The sequence below is a fragment of the Solanum pennellii genome, chromosome 9 (assembly GCF_001406875.1).
Source record: "Solanum pennellii chromosome 9, SPENNV200".
Taxonomy (NCBI): Eukaryota; Viridiplantae; Streptophyta; class Magnoliopsida; order Solanales; family Solanaceae; genus Solanum; species Solanum pennellii.
In genome coordinates, this window is record NC_028645.1 from 40,898,311 (window position 1) to 40,913,080 (window position 14,770).

At 33.4% G+C, this 14,770-nt stretch overlaps 1 pseudogene; it reads right to left on the reverse strand.

Moving 5' to 3' along the window:
• Nucleotides 1–11,478: 11,478 nt before the first annotated feature.
• Nucleotides 11,479–13,261, reverse strand: LOC107030147 (annotated as a pseudogene).
• Nucleotides 13,262–14,770: the final 1,509 nt, after the last annotated feature.

Consider the following 14,770-nt stretch of genomic DNA (forward strand, 5'->3'; position numbering starts at 1 on the left):
TTAAGGGAAAGGTTGAAAATTTCTCATTGTCCGCAAAAGTCTTATGTCGATAATAGAAGAACCGACCTTGAGTTTGAGGTAGGTGATAGGGTCTACATTAATATCTCACCCATGAAGTGGACAATGAGATTTGGTAAAAAGAGGAAACTTCATTCTCGGTATGTGGTCCCTAATGAAATTTTTATTCTTGTCGGGAATGTTTCCTATGAGTAGGAATATCCTAATGAATTGTCCCTAACTCATGCGGTTTCCATGTTTCTATGCTTAATAAATGCAAACGTGACCCGATATCTATTCTCCTTTTTGAAGGTTTAGGGGTGAGTGAAAACTTTTCTTGTGAAGAGGTTCCGTTTGAGATCTTTGATGGTCAAGTTAAGAAATTGTGAAATAAAGAAGTTGACTGCATGAAAGTCCTATGGAGAAACCACCTAGTCGACGGTGCAACATGGGAGGCCCAGGATGACATGAAATCCTTGTATCCTCATCTTTTTCTTCTAGCTCCTTGCCAATTGAGAAGTTATTATTTCTCTTAATTTAACATAAATTTTGAGTTGTGTGTAATGTTGAACTTGTCATGTTTTTTCCTTTATATGTGCATGTTTCATGATAATCCATGTTTTGTGATAATCCATATTTTTTATATCTCATGGTTGTCTTGAACATAAATGTGATATAAATATGTAGTCTTTGTGCGATTTGTTCTAATCATGCTTGATATTATCTTGATAAAGATATATCATGTTGATTCACTATTGACAGAATGATGTTCATTGAAATTCGAGAAGGTAGTTTCTCTTATGTTTATGTAAAATAATGAAATTGGTGCATAATGCTATTGTTGGATATGCTTCTATGTTATGTGATACTATGAGGTTGTATTAATGTTGCTTGTTGATGGGCTTCTAGTCTTGAGGCATTGTCTTCCCAATTAAAAGTCATGTTTCATTCGTGGACTAATGTTCCCAAGGGGGAGTATTGAAACACTTGGCAAAATCCAATGACCTAATGTAGATGGTCATATTATGCTGTGACATAAAAATATTTAAACTAATGTAATTAACTTGGTTTGTAAGTATTAGAGTCATAATGTAAAGAAATGACCATGATGTCCGAAATCTAGTGAAATTGAAATAGTAGGTGTTCTTAGGACTTGTGAAGGCTAGGAAATGTCGTGTGATGGTAAAATATTGTAGAATACTTTATATATGTATAACCGTGTTTAAGGGTCAAAACTTCCAGCTACGACACCCCAAGTACAAACCATAGGGTACTTTAAGACGACCCAAACTTTTGACCAAAAGCCGTTAACAGAGAATAGCCCTCCACGACCACCCCTGATAGGTATTCAAGTGGGTGACGGAGCGTGGAAGGGGACAGTGGGTTGACACTTAAACTCCCCACCATGTACCAAATCTTTCCCATTCATAGAAAAGTTTGAAAGAGCAGCAGCACGGGGGCGTGGAGCCACCTACAGTGCGTAGGTGGTGAACATAGGTGGGGAGCAGTTTCTAAATTAGTTTTTAAGTTAGGGACCTAAGTTTGAGTTATTTATTTTATTGGGGGTTAAGGGGTTGGTTAATAACTTAACTGACTCACTAAACGTAAACATAAGACCCTAACCCGATTACCCCAAGTTATTCTAACTCAACACATTAAATTTAAAAACAAACTTTCTCCAAACTCTCTCAACTTAAGAATCTATTGAAATTGAAGGGGAAGTATTCAATAGGGCTGAAAGACTGAAATTTCATCAATAATTCTTTGAATATTTACAAGGTATTACTGCTTTTTACAATTTATAATCCTTTCCCCAAGAGGTCCTCTCATATTTATCATTCAAAAGTTCCCCAAAAAGCTAGGGTCTTACTCTTACACACGTGTTCCTTCATAACCGAATTTGATGGATTTATTATGATTAAATATAGATAGTTAGGGTTCATCATCTTTATAATTATGAGTATTTGCTGTTTTTTACTTGAAATCCCCTTAGACCCATGCTCTTCCCCAATTTCCCAAAATCTGGATTTGATATTGTGGATTGGTTGAATGTGATTGATATACCAATTGTTTATGTTGATCTAAGTTACGTTATTAATTCTTGAATTATCTTACATTATTTGTTTATTATTAATTTTTGGGTTGATTGAAGTATCAAGTCCCTTGAAGGGCAAAAAGTTATGAAGGTTGGTTCTCCATAGAACTTATGTAAGAGAGGTGAATCATTTAGATGATGATGACGATTCTATATCTAGTGTGTTGTTGTGGTATTTATGACAAAGATATCCCATCCTAAACCCTATATACTTCAATTAAGTATGAAGTATGTATGTATGCTTTGTTAAGATTTTTATATGATTGAAAGGCAGTTTTCTTGATTATAATGAAATGATAAAGTGAAAGTATTACTCACTTGGTAGTGTTTCTAAAGTAAAAGAATCATTCTCACCTATGAACACTTTGAGGTATAATGATAATGTGTTGACATGAATGTCCTACTAAGGTGAAATTATATAATTACTAAAGTTAAATCCTAAAGGGAATAAATATGTAGCACTGAGAGGACATGGAAATGATATAGGGAATTTTATGTTTAGAAAGTCCGGCTTCCCAGATGGGTTCCTTTAGATATAGCAAGTACAGGTTCAAAATGCATGTATTCTCATGAGATGGCAACCTTCAATGTTAGTAAGTTTGGGTTTCTAGTAGCAATCCCATTGTCTTATAACTATGTGCCCACATAGCACTATACCTTAGTGGATCCACTTAGATATATAGTACAAAAGGTTCCACCTTTGGAAAGTGAAAACCCTCTCTTTTTTGTATAGGAGTAAAATACTAGATTTCGTGTAGCTCACATTGTCTATGTCGGTTGTTGCAATCTATCCCTAAATGTAAATATAAATTAATCAACGAATGTAAGGTTATGAACTCCCACTAGGGACTTCTTAAAAGGCTCTACATAGTGAAAAGGACGGTATGGGACTTCTCTTGCACACTGCACATGTAGGAATATAAGAGGGGGTTGTAGTACGATTATCTTATGATTATCTTGATTTAGCTTACGTTCCTTATCTTGTATGCATATCGGGTTCTACTTGATAAAGAGCATGTATTTAACTAAAATGTCTTTTTGTGCATATTTCCAAATGTTTTATTTGTATGGCACCATACATAATACGTGTGTTGTAGTAACCCATATTGTTCCCTTTTCCCCTACGTTTAGGTTCGGACCATTAAAGAGATTCAAGTACATTTTGCAAGAAGTTGTTATTTGCTTTCCCAAGTTGTTAAGTCCTCAAGTCCAGGGACAAACCACCTTTGATTCTACCTTTAATTCATTTTGCATATTTTAATAGGATATATTTTTCTATATTATTCTAAGACTTTCTATTGATCTAAGAGCTTAGTCCCAATTTTGACATTCTTATGTCTTGATGGTACTATGAGACAAATGTAACACCTTAGAATTTTTTCTACTAAGACTCAAACTATTCATCGTAGTGAGTGAGATTTTACCAAGGAATTAAAATTTTCGTAAGTATTATGGTCAATCCTCTAGATTTAGCTCCTTGATTTCGAAAAAGAACATAATTGGAAATAACAAAATATGAAATTTTGAAAGTTATGCTCAGTATGAGTTTTGGATTAACTTCAAACAACCATAACTCCTAGAACAGAATGAGTTTTGTGATCTAGAAGATACCATAGGAAAGATAGTTGAATTATCTTTCCAATGCCACCGGTTTTTAATGACTGTCGAGTTCGGATGAGTGAGATATGAACTTTTGAAGTAGTTTGACCAGTTATTGAAAGTTAGCCGAAATTACTAAGGGATGTTTTGATCTTCTCCTTACCCAATCAGATTTAGCTCGTTTTAGTCATATTTTTAGGTTATAATTCTTTTAGGTTCAGTATTCTAATCCTAATATAGGCCTAGGGTTCTTGTTGAGAGTTCAAGAAGTTAGAAGAAGAAAAAAGAAGAGAAGAAAAGGAGAAAAGAGGAAAGGATGAAGGAGTTCATCAACTTTATTGAGTTTAGTTGCAGATTTTCTCCATGGGTTTAATCCCTAAAAAGTATGTAGATGTCCATAGTGTTGGGTTTGTTCACCCACACGCTAAACATGTTATTTTCAGCGTGATTTCATTTTAAAAAAGTTGAAATACTTAAGTTCTTCATAGATGTTCTTAACATTCATTTTAGATCTTATGTTTTTTTCCTTTTTATGATTTCTTGAGATGAAAGTGATTGTTTTGAGTGTATTATTGTTTACTTATAAGGGGAAATTAAATCTAAGGAAAACTTGAGAAAAGAAATAAATTAAAAGAGATTTTGGGTCAAAAAATGAGAGGTAAAATTCGTAGAAATCATGCTTGGGGGGAAACTAGAGAGGTGCACCCAGAAGTGCCCAAAAGTCTAGGGCGGCGTGCCTGAAGTGCTCCAAAATTCACTCTATGATGATAGGGGATCATTCCCCACGTGCGGAATGTATAGGTGTCTCCTGCACAATATCATTTTTTGTTCGTTGTCCCATTTGAGTTCATTTAAAGTGTATATGCACTCCTTTCGATTGGAAACAATTTAAAGTACTTCTAATCACATTGAAATTATTCATAACATGAATAATAACCTTGATTTAATGCTAAAATTTACGGTAAAGTTAAGATTAAGTGTTGAGAGTTCTTTCGAACCTTTGAAAAGATCCCCTTCGAGACCTTTGAGGAGTCTTCTACAACTTCGAGTAACTTGTTTTAAGAATCAAGCAAATGTGCATGAAAGTGAGGATAATGTATTCATGATTATAAATATCACCTAGAACCTCCATGCAATGAAAAAACTCTTGAATTAATAATTCACATTCAAGACAGAGTGAAGAGTAGAGTTTAAGAAAAGCCTTTATGTTCAATTGTGAATTCTTTGAGATTTATCATTTATTTAAGTATGTTTTCAGGAATTATACAAGAGATGATAAGAGTTATACACATGAGTTTGATGTAGTTATGTATACGTTTTAGTGAAATTGTTTCATGCCCATAATTCAGCATGAACTTCGTAAGTTGAGCATCTTTCATTGAAGTGTTATCTTGAAGTTCTAAGCATTTAAGTGTTGATTTCCTACTCATCTTTGATATTTATTCCTAATAATGTGACTATTACATGTTACCCATGAAGTCCTTGAGGTGATTTGTTCATGCGCGTACACATGAACCTTATAAGTCGAACAATCCTGAGATGAGGAGTGCCTTTGAGTTCGCGATTTTAGTAGTTCATGCTTATAACTTCACATGAATTCTACAAGTTGAAAATCATGAAATCATCCATAAACATGAGATCATGATCCTTGAATCCATATTTTAATTCGAGGAAAGTTAAGAGTCCAGCCTAGAAATTAAGAGGATGTTAAACTAAAGTTCTTAAACATTTTAAAGAGTGTTATTTAAACATTTTGACTGTTTTAAGACACAATTTTCAAGCTAAATAAAGATTTAAGTTGATGTTCTCTTCATCAAAGGTATACAGGCACTCAGTTTTCCCAATGGTACTTTAAATATTTTTCAGATAAAAACAAGTAACTAAACATGATTTCCAAATAAACATAGGGTGAGTTTTTAGAAAAGGACTATAGCTTTCTAAAAGAAGAAGGCAAGGAAACGAATATTTCAAACATAGCCTTTAAGCTATGTATTTTTGAGCAGTAATCTCAAAACACAGAATTCGGTATGTTTTTAAAACATAAAAGTCAGTATAATTCTAGGAGTAGTATTGAGCATCGATGGGGGGAGAATTTAGATAGCTCACAGCTACCATAAACTATGTAGCCACCATGAGTATAAAAGGTTTATAATTTTTAGATGAACCCTTTTCACAATAGACTAGTGGATCCTTTAGGCAGTTCTGGTCTCTTCTCTGGCCTAGTATGGGATGCGCTGGTAGCGTGAGGTAGATCATTTTATCATCATTATAGCTCTTATGTGATTGTTACCAGTTAGAAGAACTCCCATGAAAGTTATTATAATTTTATATATATCATATAATTATATTTTTAGATATTTTTCAAAGTTATTTTTTATCCTTGTCATACATGCATAGTTAACATCATGTTTTTAAATGTCTTTCTTTATATTGCACTTGTTTTAAACTTTTGTATACTAAAATGAGTTTAGTTGAATATTAGGAGTTGAGTATCTTAAGTTTAGTATCTTCAGTTAATTTGTAATTCGTTGAGTTGAATGTCATATCTTTGAAGTTTAGTATCAAATCCATGAGTTGAGTATCTTATTCTTAAGTTGAGTTGAGTTGAATGTGTTTTAAAAGAGGTAAGCATGTTTACTTGTTATTCATGTCTTCAAACTTATGGTATACTATAGAATTTCCCTTACATGCTTATACATTCAACATACTAAGACATTTGTCCTACATCTTTTCATGATGCAGACAGAGGTATTCAGGATCATCAATAGGAGCCTTGTTTATACATCGTAGAGTTTGAGTTAGCCATGAAGAGCCTCCTTGTTTCTACATGCTTTCATTTACTTTTATGTTTAGTACGGATATCGTGGGTCTTTTCCATACTTACATATTTATTAGGAAGAGGCTTCATATATAGTCCGGTTAGTTAAGAAGTTTGTATTATTCATTTATTTTATTAAAGGTTTTTAAAGGCATAAGATGCCTATTATATGGTGAGTGTAATATATTTTTTATTCAAAATTTTTCATCTGAGTTAAAGTTTGTATTTCAGATTCATGAATTTCGTTCAGTTTTTTAGCTTTTGCATGCTTTAGTTTGTCTTCCGCTTGTATTTAGATAGGATGAGGGTTCTCTTGCGGAGTAGCAATAGTATTCGATGTAGGCCTTGTCCAGGGTGTAGATATAGGTCGTAACAAACTTTGTATAAGAGCATAGAGTTTAAGTGTTCTTGAGTGTTTACGAAGCTGTGTCAAGTAGGATCTTGTTTATGGTTGTGAGGTCCCCATTTTTATAAATGTGGGACTTTAAACATTTAAGAAAAGTTTTTCCTTCTTTCATAATCTTAATCATTCAATACAAAACTATGTCACAGAGATTTATTAGTACTTGTGCGTTTTTCTAAATCGTTCGACTACCCATCATAATAGAGGTGGTTTAAAAGTAGAGCCACTTCTATGTTAATGAGTTGTTCTTAGCATGAATTTGAGGAATTTATAAGATTTCATAGGGCCTTCAGAGAAGCCCAAGATTAATATAAGTAACAAGTTTCACTGAAATGCACCTATATTCATTTGAATCGTGCATAGTATGTTTAGAGCTTAGGTATAATTTTCACCCTAAATATTATCATGAGTTATGAGATCATGAGCAGTACTAGTGAAAGAGCCCATAATTAGACAAATGTATGCACATGTTTAGTAATCCAACAAAAGAGATATAGTGATGAAGCAATCCATGCTAATATAGTCATGAAACTAGTAAGACAATAATAAAGAGTTTTACCTTATAGGTAGCCGAAGTAGTTAAGTGTTTTGAAGAACTCAGGATAGGAGGTAGAGTAAGTGTTGCAATTTAATTTGAGTTAACGTATACCTTAACTAGAAATGGGTTATAGTTTTGTGTCATTCTGTTAGTATTGACCAAGTGTAAGTGGTAAATCTATAGAAGAACAAAGTTATTCCTAATGTGATAGGTCTATTCTAGGATTCTTAATTTTTTTTTAAGGGAACCTCATGGTATTCATGGGATGATAGAGTTATCTGAGAGTTAATGTATAGTGAGTGAGTAGGTAGTACTTAATTTGTGAAGTGGAATGTGATGGTCATTCTAGTATGTAGACTGACAGGTAAGGATTGACTAATCGTCATGACTTCCCGGTGGACAAGTGTTTCTGAATTCCCATTGTAGTATTAATGTAAAAGTATAGTAAGGGGGAAATCATAATGATATTTGTGTTTACTAGTAAACATTAAGCTTGAATTTGATATAATTCTCATGATAAAAGAACAGCATCATAAGGGTGATGATATTGGTCTAGATATTTGATCTAGAAGACTTCAAATATAGTGGGTAAGGAGTTGAGGTGTTAAATGCAAAAAATATTAGTGGTGCAAGTTAGAGACCTTAAAATTTATATATAGGTGGTGAAGTGTGGCAAAGTCATAAAAGTAACAATAGCATTTAGAGGTGTGCCCAGATGATATGTTACAAGATGAAGTTCCATTCAAGTTATGATTTTCCTTATGCTCCTAGATAGTATAAATGATTTATTTATGTGGAATAGGTTCATAGATTTCAAGTGTTATCTTTATTACAAAGGGGGAGATGATACGATGAGAAAGCAAGTCAAGTGTTGGGAATGAGATAGTATTGAGTTTCAAGGAGTAGGGGAGATATACTTTTAAAGGGCCTTTTAGTAATGAAGTGATGTTAGAAAAGAGAAGGTTGATGATTTTATTTTGTTATGATGGTGTGATAATCCTACATAAGGTTATTAATAAGGAGACATAATAGGATTAAATTTTATTACGAGAGATAGTTAAATGAGATCTCTTAGTTCGATTCGAAAGAGTTGGTTAGTAGGAGTTCATGTAGTTGTTAGATTATTAAGATTAAATGTAGTGGTAAGGAGTAATAGTTTGAGATGAGATTCCCTATAGAGAGGTATAGAATAAGAACTTAAAGATTTTAGTTAATCCTGAATATAGTGAGAGCATACCATTAGATACAGACCTTTGAAAGAGTAAATCTTTCTATACTTAGTGTAGTCATTATTCGAGGACGGGTGATCCAATGGGCACTACTAGAAATTAGGCCTACGACAACAGTTTCATATCTGTAGCCATAGGATAGAGACTGTTGCCATAGAGCTACAACAACGTTTTATGAATCGTGTCATCTACTCGGGTTACTATAGCTCTATTGTAACAGGTAGTGTAACGGTTCTCAAAACTGCCGCTATTGGGGCCTCTATTGCAACGATTTTCCTTCGATCTATAGGCACTATAATATTACAACAATTGGATCTGTATAGAGCTGTTGCATTAGGGGTTGTGGTAACAGTTAGATAGCTTTGCAATATGGTCCGTTGCAATAGCTTGTTCATATTTGTAACACTTTTTTAAATATTATGGCAACATTTGTAATTGTTATTGCAACAGTTTTATTTTCTATTGTAACAAATATATATGAATATCCAGATATACCCAAACACTAAATCAACAATTTATAAAAACAAATTCTCTAAATCAAATCACGAAAGGAAACGACTAACTATATAGTGAAATCATATATATATATAATTTGAAATATCCTAGTCACAATATCCATAAAGGTAAAATATATGAAAACACGTGTTTCAATAGTTTGCACTTCCATACAAATAGATATTAAAACAAAAGATTGTTGCTTTACAAAAGACTGAAAATGTCAAGAAACAAAAGAGAGTTGAGATAAATTAATAGGATTCTACTGCTTTCATCATTCTCCTGCTTAACAAATGTCTCAAATATATCAAGTAAGGTCTTCATCACTAATTCTTTCATCATCATCATCCTGGTTATCTTCTCCGCCTATAAAAGACCATAATTAAATGTTTATTGAGGGATTGAACAGAGGACCAAGTATACAAACCAATTTCCAGGGGAAGAAAATTTAGAAGAAATGGACAAAAGTTAACACTGTGCTATACCCAAAGATATTGACGTTTATGAGTTTAAAATGTTACCAAAAACAAAGAAACATTTTTACATTAATACTATCATTCTTCAACAAAACAATACCAAAAAAATGATCTCAAGCAAAATGAAGAATATGATAAGAGAAAGTGTACGGCTTTGGATGGGAGGGAATAAAAGTACTCAATTTCATTGCATAAAGAACATGAGCTGGAAGCAAAGTTTCTGATTTATATTGGAAAACTTAAGAATCTCATAAGACTCATCAGTAATAAATTTCACTAAAATTGAATGAAAAAAGAGATCTTTATCAGTTCCCTTGGGGTGTGGGAACTGATAAAGAAAACTCTTTTTGTTATATGCATAAAAAGCAGCAATCAGATCATATAGTAATTTGCAAACTTATAAATGCAAGAAAGCTTAAACATGAACAGATTCCCTTTTAAGTGGCATATGCCACTACTTTTTGTAGTGCAGTTTAATACAATACTCTCTTTTACACAAAGGATTTGGTCACAATAGAAGAAAATGTATGAGTTTACCACATGAAGTAGAAATCATTGAATGGACTTCAAGATCCAAAACCCCCTTATCATATTCATCACATTTTGATCAAACATTAAAATGAATGTAGAAAGAAAACTCAAAGGGAGATCCAAATCTGAAAACTTCACTTAACAGATAAACAAATGCATGTTACCACTTATAACTGAAGACAAAAAAGAAATAAACTACTAGCATGAAAAAAGTAACAAAAGACAACACAATGATCCTAGATGAAGTTCCAATTCGTGTACTATACTTGGAAATGGATCCTATACTAAAAAATGCATCATAAATCACACACACACGCACACCGAGCACACAAGTTATAAATTTCCAGAACATCATACAGACCATCATACAGACAATCAGTAAAAGCAACTGTTTTGGATCAATATTCTAATTTCGCAGAAATAGTCCAATACTTTAATTCATGCCACACTTGTGCTAGTCCAGAAACAACATTGATACATAGACAGAGGGAGCACATTTGACCGAGTCAACGATGCTTTTCTTTTCTTGTAATCGGCCCGTAATGCCTCCCTTCATTTGCTTTCCTCCTTTAAGCTCAGAATGCCTAATTCCTATTATTTAGTGCTAGAAGCTAACAGCTATAAGCTGACCCTTCGGGTCTCAATTCCAGCGCAGTAGGCCAAGCATTCTGCCAGACGTCCCGGCCTCGGAGCACCGTTTTCCTTTGGTTCTTCAGTAGATCTTCTAAAAAAAAGTGCTACTTCAGCATTAACTACAAAAAGTACCAGTGACAACGACTTTCTAGGTTTATGGATTTAGTCAGCTAAACTCCATCAAACTCCTCAATCAATATCAACAAGTTGTCGTGACCCTTAGGCTTGGTTCACTTTTGTTTAAATGTAAACTAAATAAGCAGAGTTTATTCAAACGCGTGTGAATTCCTTCAAGGCAATGGGCGGCCTGATTCGACATTGTTGTTTACTCTGATCCGGTCTTTCAAACAATCGTACAAACAATCAAGAAACAATATTGATACATAGACATAAATTGCAGTATATTCAAACAGTCTTAGAAATAGTCCAAAACTAACATTTTTAAATACACATAAGTAGAACATTAAAACAGTCACAGAAATAGTCCAAAAACAACATTGATAAATAGACATAGGCAGCACATTCAGATAGTCGTAGAAACAGTCCAGAAATAACATCAATATATAGTCATAGGCAACAGATTCAAGCAAGCTACTGTGGAAGTGAAGAAGAAGAAAATCAATAACTTTCATACCTTGATTGTTTTTGCTACAATATGGATGATTTAACGGTTGCATATCTTCTTGTGGTTATTGAGCACCCAATGAGGCCAATGTGGCAGTATTCAATTGATGTCCTGGGTACATACGCTTAAGTCGTCCAAGAATATCATTTGTAACTTCTTGGTGCATAGCTTCTTCTTGTTGTTCTAATTTTTCCAACATCCATTGATGCATCCTCTCTTCCAATTCCTCCATTTTTTTCCATCCTCTCGTCATTGGAAGTTAAACGAGGTTCACAAAGAACTTTCCTTTTCAAAGTAGTTTTGGTAACTCCTCGTCCATAAAGTCTCAGGTTTCCTGGGTGTTCCTTTTCCATGATTGCTATAAAAGCATCAAATGATCGATCGTCATCTTCAGCCTGTCGACCTTGTAGTTTCACCATTTCAACTTGCAAATCAAATTCCAAAAATCATGTATTTAAGAACAAATAATGTATCTTAACAACCTTATAACCCAGTAAAATTTATATATTTTAGTAATTGTATCTTCGTTGGAGTCCCTGTATACTCGACCAGGTTTTCTTAATCTTGTAGCCACAAAAACTTCTTTAGATGACAGCTCATCAGGACATTCCTTTTCTTTTTTCCTAATTACATAGAGTTGGTATTAAAGATCTTCTATGGTAACAAGTTCATATTTAACAATTAACAGAAGAACATACCAAATTATTGTGTATCACAGTAAAACTTACGCTCTTTTTGACCATGTAAACTTTGCATTACTGCACTACCTCTTTTCATTTTTTAAGTTACAGGGCTTACAATATGTGAAAACAACATATAACCAGTGTTACCTAGTTCTCCTGATAGGTCATTGTCTTCTGAATTCAGTGTCTCTTGTTCCACTTTGTCCTGTATATAACGTGCCTCTACAGTAAGAGATTCTCTTGGAACATGTTGGAATTGTTTCTCTGAAACATATGCTACTACAGTGGAAGAATTCTTAGGTGCTTGTTGCACTTCTTTCTGCACAACTTGTGCTTTTAAAATGGACAGATTTGGAGGCACATGTTGCTATGGTTTCTTCATTGATCTTGCTATTAGTCTTCAACAAATCTGAGGCATTCCATCCTTTTTAGATTGTGCTTTCAAAGTACAAGAGTTCTTAGGCACTTGTGGCAATTCTTTTTGTAATTTTTTTCCTACAATAGTAGAAGAATTTTGCAGCAAAGTAGAATGAGCATTCCCTTCTTATCTCAATGAAGAAATACTTTTGTAATCCATAAATGTAAGTGTTCCAGCTTGCACATATTGTTTTCCTTTTCCTTTTTTGTGTTGTTTTGAAGTCTCTTCGCTCCTCATGACTATCAAATCTGTTAAAACCATATATATGAATAAGAACCAGTTCTTGTTAACCACAATATAAGGTACTTTAGATGTGCATCATATACAATAATAAGGCTAAGATACTTAAGAAACACAAAACTTCGTATAGTCGTAGCCCGTCAGTAGTGTTGTTGAGATTCCTTTTAATGATTTACTAGATAGCTTTCAAATAGAAGGTGAATCACCTGAAACTAATGAAAATATAATTTTAAGAAAAAACAATAAAATAAAAATGTATTTCTAAGGAAAAGACATTTATCACTCACTCAAAATAAAATAAACATGTATTTACAAGTCATTGAAAAATTATTTATTAATCACCCGCATCCATCCAATCCCAATCAATATCATCATAGTGATCCTCCTCTTCTGACGTTCCTGTATTTGTATCCTCTGAAAATTGAGCATTAAATGTCATATCAACAGCATCAATAGGAACATCATCTCTTGAACATCTCATGTCAACATTGGACAATCTATATTAGGGACCTATGTCTTTGCTTAGCTCTCTCAAATATTAGCACAATTTTCTTCCTCCAAGTCATACAAATCATCAATAACTTTATTAATAGCATAATAAGCATCCTTCTCAACTGGATCCGCCACATAAAATACTTGATGCACTTGAGACGCCAACACAAAAGGGTCATCTGTACTTCGTGATTTGTTGAAGTACACACAAGTTAACCCATATTCATCTATTTCATTATGAAACCAATCACATTTAAATAGAACAACAATGAAACGATTGTAATAATCAACCTCAATGATATCTTGAATAGCCCCATAATATATAACCTCTCCATCAATGGGATTCTTATATCGAGCACTAGGAAAACTACTAGTTGTCGCTGATAAAGTCACTCCATTTTTTTGAGACTTGCGTTAGTAATCACGTTTTGATGTATGAAATCGGTATCCAATAATGAAATATGCAGTATATATTTTGTTGTTACTCTATTAGGCCCTTTATCTATCCATCTTAACTGATTAGGCACTTCAATATTTTTAACTTTCTCTTTGAACCATTTGCCAAATTCCTGACTAAGACTCTTTGCTCTTATCCATGCATTTGGTCTAATATTACTATCAATTTATATCTTATGCTCCCTGCAAGTATGAATAATTAAAGTTTGACTATCAGGCATTTATAATATAAGTTTTAAGTGCCTTCTCATAATTAAACAAATGAAGTGTAAATTATATATAATTACTTTGTTTTTATCTTACTTGATAAATTCTTCCACTGCTTCATCACCAGTATTGAAGAGAACATATCGATGTACTTCACTAGATAAGTCTAGATCCATGGTAAAAATCTTTCCATTTCCAACTGGATGCCCAAGATTAGGAAACAAAAGGGTCAAATCATCTCCCTCTTTTTGAACAACCTCGTCATCCTCAGTTTGGTACCTACTGAATGGTGTCTTCACTCCATAATATAGGTATCTAGAACCAAAGATCAAGAACTCTTCAACATCAAACACCTCAGCTATACAACCTTCTAGATAACGTCGATTACCAACAAGACCCTTGAAGTTATACATTTTTCTCTCACTGGAATACATCCACCGAAGATGAATTGGACCACCCAATCTAATTTCATCAACCAAATGTATAGGCAAATGTTTCATTATATCAAAAAAAGATTGAGGAAAAATATTTTAAAGCTCAGATACTATTTCTTTCATTTCAATCTGCATTGGCCCAAGATGTGCTCGCCTTATAACCTTACTGCTTAGAGCTTTAAAGAAGTTCCCCAACCTAATAAAGGGTAATGAAACATTCTTCGGCAATCCTTTTCGAACCGCAATTTGGATCAAGTAATACGTTATAAAATGAGCATCGTGGATTTTGTATCCTAATATTTTCATCTCAACCACATCCACACGATCTGATATGTTTGAGGTAAATCCTTTTGGTAATTTTGCATTTTTTAAGATAGTGCAAAATAATTTTTTTTCTTCTG